The 20065-nt window shown below is 42.4% G+C and overlaps 1 protein-coding gene across 8 annotated transcripts in view; it reads right to left on the bottom strand.

Moving 5' to 3' along the window:
- Nucleotides 1–20065, bottom strand: part of Fam110b (family with sequence similarity 110 member B) — a 139313-nt gene that overhangs the window by 59553 nt on the left and 59695 nt on the right. For 2 of the 8 annotated variants that reach the window (XM_060385941.1, XM_060385944.1), the window contains one exon: nucleotides 7619–7705. The exons of 1 other annotated variant lie outside the window; for it this stretch is intronic. The gene's annotated coding sequence lies outside the window, so the exon portion shown is untranslated. Of the gene's footprint in view, nucleotides 1–7618; nucleotides 7706–11948; nucleotides 11970–13236; nucleotides 13445–20065 lie in introns of those variants that run through there. 5 more of the 8 variants (XM_060385943.1, XM_060385942.1, XM_060385945.1 and 2 more) reach the window with 5 other exon arrangements.

Here is a 20065-nt window from a genome sequence, read left to right as displayed (position 1 = left end):
TTTGTCTGTCTGATTTTTTGTTTTTGTGGATTTTTTTTTCCTTTCTGTGGGAAGAGCAGCTAAAACATACTAATGAGCTAAATTCTTGGATGACACACTATAATAAACTACAGCCCTCATAATCACACTCTGATACCTGATGGGCAACCGCCTGTAAATACACAGGGTTTCTGGGTTTTGTTGTACCTTTTTTTTTTGTTGTTGTTGTTTGTTTGTTTGTTTCTGATTTCATTTTCCCCTCTCTTCCTACCAGTGGATTAGGTGCCCCTCCTCCACTGACCTCACAGGGCTGACTTGTGAGCCCCACGCTGCTGGGTTTTATTTGAGATGCTACTGTCAGAGCTTGAGGAGGCAGGGGAGACACAATACCCTCCCTTCCTGCACCAGTTCCACTGGCCTCCCGAACACTTGAAATCCTTTTAACTGAGCCAGATCAGTAGGTCCAGGGTTGAAACCACCCTGTTACTTGTATTCTGCCTATCACCCACTAGACTGCTCCAGAAGGACTGACCTACAACGTCAGATGGATCAAGATGCTCAAAACTAGTCACACACCTTCTCTCAAGGGCCTCTGAGCACACAGAATGCCACCTCAAGCAGGCACAAATATAGGTCTAAGAATATAGACCTATATAGAATATAGGTTCCCTGGGGAGGAAAATCTGAGGTGGAACTTTCCTCACAAAGCAGGCCTGACCCAGGCTCAGGTTCTCCTTGGAGCTCTCTCTGTTGTCAGGAGTCTCTACGATTTCCAGAGGACATGATGTTATCACGGCCAGTTATGTTTCCTCTATTATGTCCATTAAGATTCCACTCTACTATGGCCATTTGAGTACTGTTCTAATTAGGGTTCTGTTGCTATGAAGAGACACCATGATCATGGCAACTCTTATAAAAAAAACGTATTTCACTGGGGCTGGCTTACAGTGCAGAGGTTTAGTCCATTCTCATTATGGTAGGAAGCATGGGGCACACAGGCTGACATGGTGTTGGAAAGGTAACTGAGATTTAGATCAGTAGGCAGCAGAAGGAGTGACACTGGGCTTGGCTTGAGTTTCTGAAAACTCAAAGCCCACCCCCCCAGTGACACACTTCCTCCATCAAGGCCACACCCATTCCAACAAGGCCACACCTCCTAGTAGTGCCACTCCCTATGAATCTATGGGGGCCGTTTTCAGTCAAACCACCAGAGCTGACAGCACTCACTCTATACTGCTGAATAAAGTTCCTATAAAGAAGGGTTTCTGAGCTGCAAAAAGCAAACTGATTCAATTATCTCCAGCAGGCTCAAACATTCACGGGACACTGTGCTGCTGGAAGATTAAAAAACTACTGAGACTTTTAGCCAAACCCACAGGAGAGAAATAGCATTCCTGTTTGCTTACATTCACATATTTTTGAACCAATGTTTGTGGTTTTAATGGAAGGCTTGAAATGATTTTATCATATAGTTTGAGATAAAGAATAAAAATGCTTAAAAAAAAGTACTACTTTCAGCACCAATTACACACAGATGGTACTACAGCATGGATTGCTGACTCCTCAGAGGCCTGTATGTGAAGCCGGGTCCTAAGGTGGTACTCTTGTGCAGTGCTTGGGACCTTTGGTAGGTTGGCTTTAGGCCACAGGAATCAAACCTTAGAGGAGACTAAATGGTCCTTATCATTTCGACTTGAGACGTGACAGATCCTGTAGCTCACACTGTCATGATGTACCATTCTCTACTGCCCTTCCTGGAGCTAAAGAGACACAGATGCCATGCCGCTGGTCTAAAAGCATGAGCTAAACAGAACTCTCCCCACGTAATAAGTAGCCTGTCTCAGATATTTTGCTATAGATGGAAAGCTGACCAATAAGCTTGTTTATGTTAAATTGTAAAGACATTTGTTCTATGAATTACAGAATTGCTGGAGGGTTAAACTTTTTTTTCTATTCTGATAACACACAGGTGTATGTGCCCGTGTGTGCCTGTGTACACAGACATACCACATGAACAAACATGCACACACACACATACACACACACACACATACAGCAAGGTAGGCAAGAAGTCATCCCTAAATGGTAGTGAGCCATGTATACAGAGAAAATAAGAGAAAGAGACACTGACTTTAGAAAAGACTGGAGACGTGAGATAAGTAGCGGCTCTGTAATTTAAATCTATTAACACACAGTAACTCTGAACAAATTAAGAGCAGGGAAGGGAGATAATAAAACTTTCCAATTGGTAATTGGGCAGCTTTGAGAATAGAGGATAAAAGCAGAAAACTGGCATGGGACTTAATCAGTGACAAAGTTTTCTGGGAAGGAAAGACAGTCACAGCACAGGCTACCTCCTACCCCTCCTGATGTCTGTAGGAGCAACACATGAAGATCAGTCACCTAAAGACGTAATGAGACTTCTCTCTGAAGAAGGCTTCTCCACTGCCTGTGACAGGGAAAGTTCCCTGTCTGAGAATGTGGCTTTGAGTGTCCTACGTGGTTAGATCCACTGCCTTAGTTTCTTTTATTGTTGCTGTGATAAAAATACTCTGACAAATGCAATCTAAGAAGAAAGCACTTACTCTGTCCCTCCTGGGAGAAGGCAAGGTGGCAGGGACTCGAATCTTGTCACATAGTATCTACAATCAGGGACAGCTATGTATACATGCTAGTGCTCAGCTCACCTTCTCCACATCATCCGGCTTCCCCAACCCAGGGAATGGTCTCAAGGTTAAGATGGGTCTTCCCACATCAGTCATTCTAATGAAGACAGTCCCTACAGGCATGCCCAGATGCCCCCCAGCCAGGTGATTCCAGATTCTGTCAAGTTGACAATTAACACAGCATTTCAAGACAGGGACTCCTGGGGAATACGAATTAGGTAAAGACCAGGCATAGAAAGTGGTGTCTCCTCCATTGACGAAGAGGAAGACTTCCAAAAAGACAACAGAAAACTTGAAGTACTTCCAGGCTTTCTGCCACACCTTCAAGAATGCAAGAGATCTGAATTTTTAAATACATTTTCATCTTATGCTACTGAAGACAGAGACCAGAATAGGAAGTACACTCTAATACTTGCCAACCACGTGGTCATTTGTACATCTATCTCCCTGCACATCTCAGTACATAAAACATTCTTTCATTCCATACCTAGAAATGGCAATAGACACTTCAGAGGTTCAGAAGTTTTGTATTCTTTTGGACCACTGTGGCCACCATACCTGCTTTCTTTAATGTGTGTGCTCTTACAGTCTTATCCACCAGTTCTTCATAGTCTCTTTCCCTTCTTCAATACATGGAATCATTGTGATCTCAAACTAAGACATCCTTATTTCTTTGTATCACTCCCATTATATTTTCTCCATTGCTTAAATTCCCACAAACAACTCTTCTGTTGCATTTATTTATTTCTCCTTTACTGTGCAGAAATCTCAAGGTGAAAGAGGTTTGACATTAGAGCCCTGGGTTTAATCACAAAGTGGCCCTTTGTTCTGAGGTTTAACCTCTTTGATCCCTGCTACAGTGTGAAATGGATGTTTGGTGTTCCCTGTAGGCCTGTGTGTCAAAGGCATGATTCTCAGGGGATGACACTGGGTAGAAATAGGCCCTTTAGTATACAATCAGGTCATTAGAAGCATATATTTTTCAGAGGACTGTAGGAAGCTACTCCCTTCTTCCTCTTTTGCTCCTTCATGATAAAGTGACTATATTGCTGTGTCACATGCTCCCCTTTACTATGGAATGGCACTCTCAATTAAAAATAATGGATCTGTCAATCACAGACTGGAAGCTCCAAACTGTGAGCCAAAGTAAACTTCTCTTCATATATTAAGTACACCAGGTATCTTGCTGTAATGTTGAAAAGCTGATGAACATAGCCCCATTTCCCTTCATGTACACGTGAAGATTCTAAGGCTTTCTTTTTAGGGCATGAGTGAAGGGCAGATGTGGCATGAGTCACCTCCAGCACAATGCCCATTTCTACATTATGGGCTCAAGTGCAGCCTAGCCTTCCTTTCTGCAGATTTTTGCAAAGAATCCAGTGACTACACTGACCATGATACTAATCATGATCTGTCTCTATGGAGATAACCCTGAATAATTAACAACTGTGTACACAAGACAACAGAGTTAGTCTTTTTCCTTGATTAAAAGAGCATTTTAAATGTGCCAAGTATCTTAATTAGTAACAGTAATTATAATCAATAATTCTTAAACTTCACAAAAATATGTGTTAAACCCTGAAAACTGGAGTCACACTTTATGTCCTTGGCAGGATAATTTTCTTTTAGAGAATGAAATTTTAGAGATTTTGAGAATCCCTAAAATTTTAGAAATTTAGAGAATTTCCTTAGAGAATTATCTGCCATCTACCTCCTATTACAGAAACCTTTTTAGAATAAACATCTAAAGCCCTAGCTGCTTTTCCAAGAGAATGGCCTTTCTGTTCCCTCTTGTTAAAAAGCTCAGGCTGGTCCAATGGCACAGGAGTCTCATTACAGTGGCTGACTTGCCCTGGTTCCTGAGGAGACCTTGCTCAAGGTCAGCTGAGAGGGCCCAGGGGGCGCCCCACCTGACTGTGCTGGGGGAACCTGAGCTCTGAGTCATTCTCTTGGCAAAGAGCTGTTCTGGGAAGAGAAAAGCCAGAGGTGCTGGTGTGAAAGGAAGCTGAGTCACCAGCAGGGAACACAGGGCTCTTTATGGAGGAAACACTGAATCCAGAGAAAAGAGGGTGTTTGAGAAAAACTAGCATGGTGTTTGAGTCAGGACCAGTTAACACCAAAAAGTGTGCAAGGGCTCAGTACTCAGTAATTTCTGAAGTATCTAGGAGACACAATATGAAAGAATTACAATCTACCCCACAGAAGGTTTGAAGACTTTAACTTTTCAAGGAGAAATTGACATTATCAGTTACTTAAGTTTGATTAAGATAGTAAGAACCTAAAAACAAAGAGACCTTTAAGACTGCTTCCTGAAACTGCAGCCTCAAGAGGGCCTCTCACTAAGTGGTACCCAAAAATGACAGAGGTCACATGCTCATGAGTTCAGAAGTTCTAGGATAATTAAACTAAAAACAAAACTGAGGAAAAGAGCATAATATGTTCATTTTACCTCTCATTATTCATGTTCTCATTTCCCTTTTTAGTTTCTATAAACAAGGGCCCATTTCAAACACCCAGTGTCTACTGGAAAACAGTGTCATTCTAAACACACTTTGAGAACAGTGAAAAATCCTAGTGATATGAGTACCTATGTACCCATGAGGATGCTAGCCTATAATGCACAGGCTTACATAGGATTAAAGGATAATGACCCTGAGATGAGAAAAAAAATGGTAGTTAAACATATGGACAAGAGTGAGAGAAAACATACTTCTTACATCTCACAGCACTTAAGAAAATGTTTGCATGTCTTTCATGAGAAAACGGCAAACAGTTTGAACACAAACAGTTGAAAACAAATCTAAGTAATTTTTACACACTAACCTGACCCTATCCTAATTAACTAATGGCAAGGGTAAGGTCTGTTGTCGATTGCCCTGATGATATGTGGATGAACCACATTGTTCGGTCTTTCTAAGCATCCAGTCAAAGGATCTAACTCAGTAGCTCTATAAAGTAGCACATAGTTACTTAGGCCCAGGAAGGTAACTGACTCCAATTTCTGGATAGCAAGAAGAAGATCCCTTCTCTTCTGTCCTTATGGTGTAACAGACACTTTCCTCCCCTTCCCATGTCTGAATACCTTCTCAACACGTCTACTGACTTCCTGTTATGCTCATTTGGCATCTGGAATAAGACGGTGCACAGAAAAAAATGTCTCCAGACCGATCTTTCTGCAATGGTCAGAGAATGGGAACACTGAGATCTCTTCTAGGTCCACGCAGCTCTTTAGTTATTTTCTTGCTTTTAGGAATGTAAATACGACTGTTTTTGAGGGCCCTGTTGAGCACACACATCTTGAAGGCACATGTGAGAGCAGGAGTGGCAGGGTCATGAAAAAGACTGAAATGTCATGGTTTGTGCCAACTATCTCAGGCTTAGCACTGAAAATCCTGTCTCAGGAAACTCCTCAGTTATGGACTTAACTAGCATGGCTAAGTCCCCTGGAACAGGGGTTCTCAATCTTCCCAATGATGTGGTGACCCCCACAACCATAAAATTATTTTCATTACTACTTCGTAAGTAATTTTGCTATTGTTATGAATTGTAATGTAAATATCTGCTTTTTTTTGGTCATCTGAGGTGACTCCTCTACTATGAAAGGGTGGTTCAACCCCCAAGGGGGGTTACAACCCACAGGTTGAGAACCACTGCTCTAGAACAATGCAGAGTAGAGAATACAGGACTAGTTGGAAGCATTGCCTAATAAATCCACCTGTGCCGAGGTACAAGTCTATAGCTCTAGTTCCACCGTGGGTAGAGAAAGAACCTAGTGAGTTCCTTTCAGCCAATGGGAGCCCCAGCTTCCATGTGAGAACCTATAACTAAGATAAGGGAGCTAAGATAGCGACTAAATCTCAGGCTATGAAGTTGAGGGATTCCAGGGGCTTTTCCCATAATTAGTCCTTTTCTGTAACTGTAGCATTCCACCTAGCTTAGGCTGATTGTTATTTGGTAGCAGAGTTAGACTGAGAAGTTCCTGAAAAAGTGATAAATTCAACCAAGAGTATCTTATAGAATGCAACAGAAATAATCATAAAATGCATGGCGGCCTATGTAAACCGTGACATATCACACATGCATGCTGGGAAAAGGCTGGAGGAAGGCTATCCATCAAAGAGAAGGCCATGCTCACTTGCAATGTGGTGGAAGGTTGCAACTGTGTTCTCACAGAGGATCTATCTTTCCCACTTCCTGTCTCACAGAAGATGTGACTCAACTGGAGAGATGGTTCTCATTTTCCTAACTAATCTTTCCCAACATTTTCGTTTGATGACAATGAGCTGTCCTTCTAGAAAGGGGATCCATCTGTTTCCCTTCTAACCACTGTTTATCCTCTTCCTCAGCCCATCCTTGGGTAAATGGTTCTGACTATGAGAGAAGAAGCAGAAAGATTTCCATGTTCTCTATCAGTTTGTGGAAGAGACCAGAAAGAAGCCCTAGGAATGGCTGGTTGTGTACTCAAGCTCCTTGAGGCCAGGTCTGTGGGTTTGATTGACCTGTAACATCTATCTGGTCCTCTCTGGTCTCAGTCCTTAGGCTGGAATTCAGGCCCTGTCCTTACCACTTTGAGTCTCATGATCGTCATCAGCAAAGCTCCCCACATCAGCTCCCAGGGTCTACCTCATCATCTCACTGCCAATCTCAGACAGTCTACTTCTCATTCTAGGGCAAAGATGCTTGCTTTTAAGTTGTCTTCAAATCCAGGCACATAAATGGAGTCTTTTGAATACCTGGGAGGTTAGTGATAAATATTACTGTACATAACAAATGGCAATTATTAGCACATATACAGATATGAGAAACCTTGCTGGTAATATTTTGTTCTTGGTTGGGCTTATTTATTTATTTAGTGGCTGACAGCAAGATACTTGAAACACAAGGCTCTTTGTCTTAATATAATAATGGCACAGGTTTCAGAGGCAATCAATATCTTCTGCTTAGGATGGATCAAAGAAAAGCCATACACTTACCTAAAAGGCAATGAGTATTTTATGGAATGCAGACAGAAGCCACGGAAAGCCTTCCTTGCTTAAAGCGCTCGCTACAGCAGGAAAAATCTGAGAAAACACAAGATGAGAAGGCTGTTAAGTGTTTTCTATTTGGCAAAAATAGGGAGACTATTAAATGTATTTAGCACAGAAAATGGTAATTCCGTTAAAAATTTGCCAATATATATTTAAGTACTAGATAGGAGACATTCATTTTGTATATTTTACTTATAAGATACCTCAACATTTCAACCTTGGTTTGGTTTTCAGAAGAGAATTTAAGCACAATAATGATTCCACAGAAAGAACAATGTAAAGTGATGTTAGAGAAATCGCATGAACAGGATCTCAGCACTGACTGGTGCTCACCATCCATGCAGCTGGAGATCCAAGCCCAATCAAGGGAGAACCTGGGTAAGCACCAGTCAGCACGTTGGAGCAGAGATATTGGTTGCTGAATGACTTCCATGCGACAAGTAATTTGTTTGTTCATTTATTCATTCATTTATTAATTCATTCAGCAAATACTGATTGAACATTTTCTACGAGCCAAGTTCAAGGCTCTAGGGGTTTCGGACAAAAATCTGTGATTTTTGGAATTTACATTCCAGAGAGGAGTGATTGGGAAAGAAAAACAAAATAAAAAAATAGATACTATCTCAGGAAGTCCTGCTGAGATGTCACCACTTCCAAAAACCCTACAGGAATATGCCAGAGAACCCTAAGGAACCATGTTCCAGGCAGAAGGAAAAGCCAAGGCCCTGAGGCCAACTTGCAGGGCTGTGCAAGGAATCCAAGAGCCAAAGGGAGAGGGGCTGTAAAGCAGTGACCAGTGTGAGTATGTGGCACAGACAGGAAGCTGATGAAAGGTAGCACCATGGACAATATTTACGTTAAAGGCATGCTGGGAAGGAGCAATCAGGCACAGCAGGCCTAAGAAGAGAGTGGCTTCCCCAGGTCACCATGCCAGAGTGCTGCCTGCTGCCCAGGCCAGTGGCAAGAAGGGGCAGTCTCACAAATTCAGCCAGTGAGGTACTATGATAGTGGCAAGTAAAGGCTATTGATTTAAAGGTTTGAAAACGAAAGCATAAAAGTGACTAGAAAGCATGATAAAGAGGTCAGCAGGTTCCTTGACTGAAAGCAGTAGGCTAGGATAAATACAATACCCATTTTTGTCTTTCTTTTTGTCTTTCTTTTCTCTCTCTCTCTCTCTCTCTCTCTCTCTCTCTTTCTTAGGTTTCTTTTTTAATTAATTATTTATTCACTTTATATTCCAGTCATAGCCCCCCCCCAGTCTCATCCCTTCTCCCTTCCCTTTCTTCTCCCTCCCCTACTTCTCACAAAAGGGGAGGACCCCTACCCACCCCAGCTCATCAAGTCACATGAGGACTGAGTTAGTCCTCTTCTGCTGTGGCCTAGTAAGGTGTTCTCATCAGGGGGAAGTGATCAAAAAGCAACAGAGTCCATGTCAGAGACAGCCCCTGCTCCCCTTACTAGGAATTCCACACGAAGCCTGAGCTGCCCACTGACTGCATATACGTAGATGTAGTAAAATAAATACTTAGCCTTTAAAGAGACCCTCCCTTACCAACTACATCTAAATTGGAATAAGGTGGAATTTTCAGAAACTATTTTCTAAGAGTGCTAGAAAAGCAGATGCCTTAGTCATGGTGAGGTGCAATGGAGTGGTGCAGTCCAAAACCAGATTTTACAAATGTGCCTTTACTGAAAATCTAGAAAACAAATGACAACTTATTTAAGAGTCTACTGGCAACGAAGAGTAGAAAGAGTATTTCGTGACAATGTAAACGATCCAAAATTAATCATTCCATTACCCAGAACACAACAGTCAACAAGGTGTGTGGTGATTCTTCTTGGGTGAATTTCAAATTGGTGGATACATCCTTAAACATTTCACATCCAAGGTGATGCAGATTAACAACAACAACAACAAAATTCAGGTAGCAATCCCCCTATGCATTCTGAGATAAGTTAACAGACAAAAAGAGTAAATAAATAGTTTACATATCTTACGTGTCTAAAATAAGACATGATGACACTTCGAAATATACAACAGATCTGAGGCCACACACACGCCCGCATGGCCGGAGTGGCAGATGTGCTAAACAGAGGAGAAAACTAGTAAGCTCTGGTCCAGGCTGCATCTTTAAGCCCTCTTCCACTTCCTCCTACTGAACTGGTCCCTCACAGTGGCATCACCAATTCAAGCACAGAGGTCTGATCCTCTTCCTGCTAGTAGTTATTTGGCTTCTGTCTTCCTCAGGAAGCACTTTTTGCAGGAAGGGACTAGGCCTTCCATCTTTTTTTTTTTTTTCTCAAAACAATAGTTAACAAAACCTAGTTCATGGTAAACATCTCTTACTGCAGAATAAAGTAATGAAAAAAGAATAAATCTATTTTAATTTTTTTTTTCAGATCCAGGCAACTTCAAAAGGGTCAACCCTGAAATAGTCATAGAAATGCTAATGGCATTTCTCCCCATTCTTTTGGAATCACAGGTACCCAAGCTTAAGAAGGCACCAGCAATCCTGGCCTGGACTCCTGAGTCTTGTAGCCTATACTTCTCACTGATTTTTTTTTTTTTTGACAATTATTTTTTCAAACCCTGTTCAGCCCTGCTACTTGTGGCATGTAATATCCTAAGTGAAATGGCTTTCTAGATTTAAACTGGTTCATACATCTGTCATTGTAAGCCTCCAGAAGAAAGAGACAGAAAATATCAAATAATGAAAATGTTTTATCTATTTTTGGTTTTGTTGGACCCCAGGCCTCTTGCATAATAGCCAAATACTCTACCAACTGAGCTCTGCCCCCAGGCATTAACAATGCTTTAATTTTTAAAATATTACCTTTTATGTTCACACTGATAAACTTATTTTTGATTGGTCAGAATTATTACTTTTCATCCAATGAGCTAAAGAATTAGGAGAATGAACAAAAATTTCCTTCCTTCCTTCCTTCCTTCCTTCCTTCCTTCCTTCCTTCCTTCCTTCCTTTCTTCTTTGGTTTTTTGAGATAGGGTTTCTCTATGTAACAGCCCTGGCTGTCCTGGAACGCTCTTTGTAGACTAGGCTGGCCTTGAACTCACAGAGATCCTCCTGCCTCTGCCTCCTGAGTAATGGGATTAAAGGCATGTGCCTCCATGCCCGGCTTGAAAAAAATTTTAAAGTGTCCAAAAAGTCCATTTATTTTCTTGTCTAAGAGACAGAGTCTCCCGAATGCACTAAAAACAAGAAGCTAAGTGATAAGGCTGAAGATAAAAGTGTCTGTTGTGGCACTTTGCAAAAGCCTGAACTTCTGCTTTTTAAATGGCCTTTTAGTGCATGTTACCTGGCATTGTGGGCCATCAGCAGGCAATGTACAGTCTAGACATTTATACTTAAGGCTTTAAGAAATTCCTTAAGACATAGTGATTCTTGAAGAACCAGCCTCAGACCCTGAGAACAGACAGCACTACCTTCTAGCTTTTTCAGGAACGCACAACTCTTGGGTGCAGCTCACAGGAGGCACCCTGTACAGTCTTACAGGGGAGAGTGCTTTGGCAGTAAGTAAAGACAAGACAACAGCCATCTATTTCTAAGGCAGTCTCCTTAGAGAGGTATGGGGCATTCCAGAAGATGAAGGGGGAAGGAAGTGCTAGGGTTATGACTCAGTGACACACCACTTGCCTAGGATGTGCTGGGGTCTGGGTTCAACTCCAACACTGTATACAAATATTAACTGCATATTTACAAACATATATAGATGAGTATATTATATAACTGCATCAACATATCCCTCCCCTGATGAATGTCCAAACCTAAGTTTTAAAAGGCAAAACAGTTCTGTCTATGTCTGCAATTGGGGAATGTCAGGCCAAGAATAACAAAGACACAGAAGGGTCTGGTCTTTTGTAGGAAAACAAACAAATCATCCTGGCTGATTTTAAATTTTAACGAGTTCAAAAATCCATTTTAATTTTCTTTTCCTGGGGATAGATTCTCCCTAATGTATTAAGAACAAAAAGTTAACTGATAAAGGTGAAGATAAAAGTGGATGATGTTGTGTTACTTTTCTAAAACATGAACGTCTTTTAGTTCTACTATTAAACTAGCCTTTTAGTATACCTTCGCTGGCGTCATGGGCCATCAGTAGGCCACTGGGATGGGCACTGTCCGCAGTGAGGATAGCTGAGGTGTGCTCCCAGGGTGTTATATGAATTAGAATGGCTATGTTCATTTCACCACCCAGGGTGTCTCAAAGACGAAAACATCTCCCCACCGCCTCAAGACAAAGATACACAGTAACTCACTGCTAAAGGCGGTCAAACTTCATCATGACAGACTCCCTTACTTCCCGCTGAACTTCCACAAAGCTCCTACTTCCCTCTTGGATCTGTTAACGGAGTAATGCCGACTCTGGATAATTTAGTCCCTCCGTGACAGATCTGGGAGTGAGGGCATGGGACAGTGGTGAGGTGTGGCTGGCCACCTGAAGTGTCCCTCTGCCAAAGGCTGTACACTGGGCTGCTTTAAGCAGGACAGAGATGTAGACAGGAGCAGCGATTTTCACAAAAGGTATAAACTGCAGCCCCAGCTTCTCAGAGCAGGGCAAGTGTTCCTGACAGTTCTCAGAGTCTGCCTGACTCTGCTGATAGCAGACGCATGGTGGCAGCTGGCCAGTCCTGTGACTGGTGACTCAGGACACAAGTTTCTGTGGAGTCTGTGGTCTGATATGCCTTTCCATCAGTTATCAAGTTTAAGGGCTAAAACAGAGACAGAGGCTCTGGACCCCCAACAGGTCTAGGCAGGTTTGAGATTTTTTTTTTTTTTTTTTTTTTGAGCCTTGGTCTTGTTAACTGTTTTCTTTCCTATCTTCATTACAGAATTTAAGGTTCTTTATTGTCCTGTCTGGAAAATAAAGCAGGCAATCAATCCTTTATAGAATGAAAAAAGAAATGTTGAACGCCGTGAGAACCCATCTCCCTACCGCTCTTTCACCTGAAAGAGCAGCATCCCTCCTTTAAACAGAGCTGGGAGTCAAACACTTCCTCAGGCGTGGCTGACAAACACCCGTTTGAGTCTACTTCACAGAGCCAGATCTGCAAAACTACCAAAGGGGAAACAAAGAAAGACATCCAAAATGAAGGCTGCACACATCTGTGAAGAAACAATAGCACATTCCTTGTCTAGCTAAAAGCCAGACAACAAATCAGGACCCTTCTGTCTTCTTCTAATTAAAGTATGATCCGCTCGATTCTCCTTAATTTAGGACTCAAAGTGAAGTCAACAGTTCTGACAAGCACCAACAAAGACACCTAGATGGAAGCAACATCGGCTTTCCCAAACAGAAAAGGACCAATGAGAATCACTCGGAAGCACAAGCCCCCTGGCATTCAGGTGAAAAACAAAGCTCCTTCCTCAACAGGGGAGCTGCTCACCAGGCAAGCAGCCCTCCCCGCGATTGCGCCTTAGTACAGAACACAGTGGTTTACACAGCGTCAACAATGCAAGATCAAATTAGACGGGTGACACTGTGAGCATGCTTCATTTCATGCACGATCTGTGTTTCTCCTGAGAGAGAAAGCCTCCAGTAATTACCGCGAACTGCGACTCCTTCACTGACCTCCCCCTGCAGCTAGCTGCAGGTCCTGCTCCACGGAGTCTTTGCAACAAAGAACACCTGCTCTGCCGGGTCGCAGTCCTTCTTTGATATAACCAGCCAAGCACCTTGCCTAGGTTCTGCAAGAACACAGCACAGTGCCTCCGTATCTACGTCTCTAATGCAGCATAAAGATTACTGTGGAAACCTATCAAAAGGGTGAGCAGCAATGCCAGCCAATGAGGAGGAGGCGCATGCGGAATCCAGCACATGCTCTCTGAGGCACAGGCTGTCACCAGCCCTGAGCAGGCTGCTAATCTAATTATAGCTAGTTTACTAGCACAAGAGCTACTGGAGCAAGGCACGGGAGCAAATTAAATTTTAATAAATTAAAGCCCACAGACACAATCATCTTGATTTTCTGTCATTTTAAGGATTAATGTAGCACCTCCTAAAATGTAAGTGATTTTTAAAGTGCATTCTTATCCCCCACCCAATCTGGAGAAACGTGTTTAGATCAATGCCTGCGCTACCTGCTTACTTAAGACACCAGCACTAAAGAACAATAATCAATCTAGAGGCACAGACATATTAGTGAGGGAGCTAGAAAATCCACATCTCGAATTATTTACCGTGATTAGTAATTTGCCACTAATTGTTGAATGCACTAATCAATTCCTCCTCAATATAGTTTAAAATGCCATGCAAATTTCCACCCAATGTGGAAAAATGCTAATCAAGGTGTCAAAGTTCATCATCTTGACTATAACGATTAATAATTCATAGCTCAAAGTGAAAAAGTGAGCTCAAGTCATTGTAAAAGATGAATTCGCCTATCATACAATTTACCAGGAAATGTAGTCTTTTGGAGCAAGCAAGTCCTGTGATGAAAAGTCCTGGTATAGGATGAAAAGCATGTGCTGTGATAATAGCAGCAGGCTTCCTGGCTTAAGTTCTAGATCTTTCATTTCCAAGCTGATGACATTTGGCAAGTGTCTAGATGTTCCTGTGTCTCCGACACAGCACAAGGCGTCACCTCTATAGGTTATTACTAGTGAGCTCTAAGCACTTAGCACATGAGGTCAAAATGAAACAATCTTTTAATGGTTCTATTTGGTCTTCCTTTCTTCCTTCCTTCTTCCCTTCCTTCCCACAGGCCAGTAATAAATGGTGATTATGCTAACAGCAGGCATGACTGAGCACACAGAGCCTTCACAGGCCCTTATTGAAGTTGGAGGTCATTCCCCTACCTCTGTGTGGCTAGGCAATGTTCTTAGTTGTCTATGAATGCCACTAAATGGCATCTTTAGGAGCTTATACACACAACTGAATTTCATTTATGACTCACAAAATAGATTATAAGACATACATCTCAGGAGTATTTGGGTCCATAATGAGAAATGAAACTTGAGATGGCAAGTTTACATGTAGAAAGAAAGGGAAGAGAGAACTTGGCTAGATGGTCTCTTAGCCCTGAGACCAAACCACCTTTGCTTTCCCTCAGCATTAATTTCCTTCCTCTGGGTGGGTTCTAAAGGGTTAACAGCTAGGCAAATCTGTTCATTTTTAATTCCTGGACAACAGTATGTTTTACAAAGTCAAGATACACTTCAAGGATGAAGTGTAAATCTCTTACTGCCACAGGTTTCATTCCTTTGATTTTCAGCTTAAAATCCTTATAAAAAGCTGCCATGTCCATAGGCATTGCAACTTGCTCAGATATTACTGAGGAACTGTGAAAACAAATGAGAGACAAATAGTGACCAAGAACACATGACCCTTCTGGAAAAAGTAACTAGTAATGCCTTGCCCCATGTGCCACCAGGGAAAAGTACAAAAAGTCAGGGACCATACACTCGCTCCCGAGGGAGAGTCAGATGGGAATGCTGATATCCACAATGACCTGGATCTATAGCGTGGAGCGACGTGTGCCGAAGGAAGTAGCTGCCATGTGTGCTATGGTGAGGCATCAGCATATGTGACCATCGGAGCCCATCACAGCCTTCACTTGGAGAAACTCTAGGAAGAGCTGGGTTGGTGTCCTGGACCAAAGAACAGCTCCTTGCAGGCTGTGGGATACAGACTAGTAACACTTCTAAGCATTTATGTAGGAAACATCAAACAGTTTCCACCCTCCTCTTCATTTGACAGACTGCTGGATCAAAATAGACACTAAAAAGCTGTTTGATTAATTTGTTCCATGCTTACTTTGTTGAGGACGTTCAACAGACACTTTCCAAGAGAAGGAAGCAACTGTCCTTTCTTGAACCTTACCCTTCAACACATTCAGACCTTTGTTTTCACCCAAAGTAACAACTCACCAGTGTTCTTTCCTCTGGCTACTCTGTAAGGGGAGCTCTGGTGATCTATTATCACCACATCTATGTATGCACAAGTGCATGCGCACCATATGTGCAGATACATACACATAGGGAACATGAGTTTCATTTTGAAACAAACAAACAAACACACAAGCATTCACTCACCAGGTGTGAAGACATGTGAGCTAGGGAATACTACAGGAAGAAGTGTCTGCTTCTAACAGAGCTTCCACCCTGAGGAAGGAGATGGTCGTTAAGTGACTGATGAACAAATAAGCACTAACAACCCAGGAAAGTGCAGTGTAGTGCAGAGGAGGAACCGAAGAGGGGAAAGAGGCTGGCCAGTACTGGGACCATTTCTCTGCTGCCCCTTGTGAAGGCAGTGGGAGGTGAAGGGAACGAAGAACAAAGGAAATATCGGGAAAAGAGTGGCTGAAGCTCTCAGGAATGCTGGACGAGATAGCTGGATGCATTCTCGTGGACCTTCCCTTTATCAGATTACCATGACCCTAGCCCTGTTTTTGTTGTTGTTTGTTTCATCAACTTAGCACAAGTTAGAGTTAACTGAAAGGAGAAAACGACAATGGAAAAAAAATGCATCCTTAAGACTGGCCTGTAGGCAAGTCTGTGGGGTATTTTCTTAATTAGTGATTGATATTGGGGGTGTGGCAGGGGAACAGCTCCCTGGGGACTGTACCTCTCCTGGGCAGGTGGTCCTGAGGTGTATAATAGAGCAGGCTGAGGAAGCCATGAAGAGCTAGTAAGCAGTGACCTTCCATAGCCCCTGCTTCAGCTCCTGCCTGGGCTTTCCTCAATGGACTATGGTCCAAGATGAGTAAAGGAAATGAACTCTTTCCTCCCCAAGCTGCTTTTGGTCATGGTGTTTAAGGACAGCAAGAGAAACCCTGACTAAGGCAATCCTCCACTGGCACAGAGTGGGTGAGGGCACAATCACCACTGTTGTCCTTGTGAGGGGCAGTGGCCAGTGCAGAGTCTCAGGCTCACCCAGTTGCACGACTTTTCCTTGAGTTCTGTCTTGGTTCTATAAACTTAGAGAATGAGGACTAGAAATCAAGTGGCTTCTGTTCTGAGACTTCCCAGATCATTCATTCTGTTAGTGTTCTACCCTTTGGGGAAATGCTACGGCTTACACTCTAAAAACAACGTAGTTAAAAGGTCGGGCTCTACGTTAATGTTGGTTTGGAAGGTTCCTGTTCTCCTCAGCGAGGAGACTCCCCCAAATGTTGCCAGATGAGCATTTTTCTTATCACTTCCACTGAAGAAAGGAGAAAATGGGTGGTTGTGGACTGAGCTCAGACTCCAGATCCTATTTTTTCCCATATATATTTTCCCTCTCTTTCTTTATTCTTATGCTTATTCTTTGCAAGAAAGAGGTTTGTGGTAGTAGGGATTCACTCTAGGAACTTTTAAAATATGCTGGGCAAGCATTCCACTTAAAGGTATATACCTAGCTATCATGATTGCTCCTACAGAACAAAAATATTTGCCCGTGGGTACAATAATCAGATACTATTAGATTATCTACCACAGAGTGCTAATGCTGATACATAACAACCTAGTAACAACAAAGCATTATAATTATAAAAAATTAGTAATTATTAAGTTGTATAAAAGGCTGTGGATGTGATCCCTGAGCAGTCTTTGTCCCTCTGTCCTTAAGTCACAGAATAATTTGGACATTCACAGCATCTTCACATTTCATTGTCTGGCATGTGGCAAGGCTGATGTCACTAACTTCTATGGCTGAGGACTGGGATGCATCCCTGCCACCCTGGCAATTGGAGGCAGAGCTAAGTTTGAGGCCATTCTGGATAACAGAGAGGTCAAGTTCAGCCTCAGACTGAGTAAAACTGTCTCAAAAAAACCACAAACATACACACATTTTAGCTATGTCTGACTGATATAAAACACCCATTTGTCTCAGTTCTTTGAAGGCTCCTCTGATTTTAGCCATGTGCAACAACAGCCCCACTAGTACTTTAATGCATCTCTGCATGCCTTGCCAGTGAGGCAGCACCCTGCTACTTTAAGACGATGGTTCGTGGGAATTTAATGGGCCTGCATCCTTACATAGTCACATAGGGAGTCTGAAAGACGGCACCTTAATCAAAACACATGGGTAACTACAGAACATCATTTGCTATTCACGTGAATACTTCCTGAAAGCCTCAGGGAATGAGAAATGCAAACACCTGCTATCTGAAAAGGGTCATATCAAGAATTTGGGAGCTAAGTGCTAAGTGCTTCAGCAGGGTATTGCTAGAGTAATGTCATTGTATACTTCAACTTTTTTTTAATCATTAATAACTTTGGCAGATTGGTTAACTTTTGACTGATGACAAAACTAACACATCCATGGCAAATAACACAGTATTATTAGAAAAGCATCTGTCTTGAAGCATATAAATGCCTCACCCCCAGGCCCTCAGGAGAACCCAGCTTAGAACTGTTATGCTGTAAGGAAACTGATGTGTACTGAAGTTCCAGAGCTTAGGAAAAGCACACACAAAAGCACACTTGCACACCCTGTACACGTACATCCTGCAAGTCAATCTGGGAAAAGAAAAAAACAAAACAAAACAAAACAAAACTGAAAGGTTTACAAATGTGTATATTCTCACCCCCAATACTTCCATATTGGAAAATTCTACCTAAAGATATACTGAGGTGTTCACCCCCCACGAAAGGGATGAATGTATTTACTATAGTGTCCTCTGAACAAAAGCCAATTGATTAAATAAATGATGGTATATTAACAAAACTGAAAAAAAAAAAAGTTATCCACAGGTGCTACCTGTCATGAGTGTGAGAAGTGTGTACCAGGACTGTAGACTAATCGCTGATGCTTTGATAACTTCATATATGATGCATTCTGATCACAGCCACCCTGACTATCCATTCTTACCCTCACGTCACCCCCACCTTGTCCCAAACAGGCCCTCCTCCCCAGCACCCAGCTTACACTCTGTCTACCCTCTCTTCTGCTAGGATGCCATTGTTACCAACAGTCTACATATACATGTATCTTTATGACTGTTTACAGGAAGGTCTAGCGAAAATGCGGGGGGTGTAAGTAGTTTTCATGTCTACAGAGTAGAAATGACGGGTGTGTCGGCATTGGTTCATTTTGTTCTTCGTTATTAATAACATTAAGCATGGATATCTCATAAAACGGTATCCTCCCGTTTAGAATTAAGGAAGCAATAAAACTGTAGAAGGCATGTTTAGGAATGATGGAACCCAGCGCCTAGGTGATCAGTTTTGATTAGTAGCCGGTGTGCAGCCTCAGGCTGCTGCTGCTTGCTGCCTCGTGCCTTGTTGTTCTGATCTGGCCCACCGCCAGTCTACACAGTGCAGGGGGGGCTCTGCCAAAGGACTGTAAGGACTGCCTTTCGAGCAGGATTCCTAACTATCAAACAAGAATGCTGGGAACCAAAGGCTCAGCGCAGAGCTGTCAGACAATCTGTTGGTTATTATAGGCACCAGGACAAGGGCCTGCTGGCACTGGGGCAGTCCTTACTGTTACATAGGCCTCAGCTATTTCATCCCTTAGATCTTTAGACTCCCTCCCCTTTTACCTAATGAGATCCATGTACACTTGGATCACGTAGCCTGAGTTAAGTGTCTGGGAAGAATCTGGCAAGTCTAAGTGACAGGGAAAATGGAAAATAGTTTATTTATATGTAAAGTTAGAGACATTAGCATGATTCAAGATGCAACCTGGGCGCGTTTCTGAGGCTTTATGGTTTGTTACTACTACCCTAGGAATGGAATGTAAAACGATGGAAAGAAAGCCAGTGACATTTCATTACTGTGTCAGCTTATACTGACTACAATTTTACTCCCACAGTTTTCAAAACTGTGTGATTCATAGCCCAGCAACATTAGCAGACAACACTTCTCTATGTCTCAAATATGATAAAGCTATTTCCATTTATGTGTGTTTTATGGTTAATTTCACTGTTCTTAGGGACTCTTTTTTTTTTAAGTTCTATATAAGAAATGATGAGAAAATGGGATTTCCTTAACAGATACTTGCCTTCAATCAAATTGAGATGTATCCCATCTACACGGCTATCTTACATTCAGGTTGCTGTGGCTGTGGTGAAACACCGTGACTGAAAACAACTTGGGCAGGAAAGGGTTTATTTGCTCAAAGTTCCATACAACGGTTCATCTTCAAAAGCAGTTACATCAGAGCCTCACTCAGGGCAGGAACCTGGAGGCAGGAGCTGATGCAGAGGCCATGGAGAGGTGCTACTCACCAGCTTTCTCAGCCTGCGTTCTTAGTTCTTACAGAACCCAGGACCACCAGCTCAGGGATGGCACCACCCACAATGTGCTAGGCCCACTCCCTTCATCAATCACTGCTTTAAAAACATGGCCTACAGGAGGAGGCATTTTCTCAGTTGAGGCTCCCTCCTCTCTGATGACTCTAGTTTGTGTCTTGTTGACAAAAAAAAAAAAAAAAAAAACAAAAAAAAAA

Source organism: Meriones unguiculatus, chromosome 6, assembly GCF_030254825.1.
Source record: "Meriones unguiculatus strain TT.TT164.6M chromosome 6, Bangor_MerUng_6.1, whole genome shotgun sequence".
Lineage (NCBI taxonomy): Eukaryota > Metazoa > Chordata > Mammalia > Rodentia > Muridae > Meriones > Meriones unguiculatus.
Note: the sequence above shows the minus strand (reverse complement) of the source record. Positions and strands in the feature narration are given on the sequence as shown.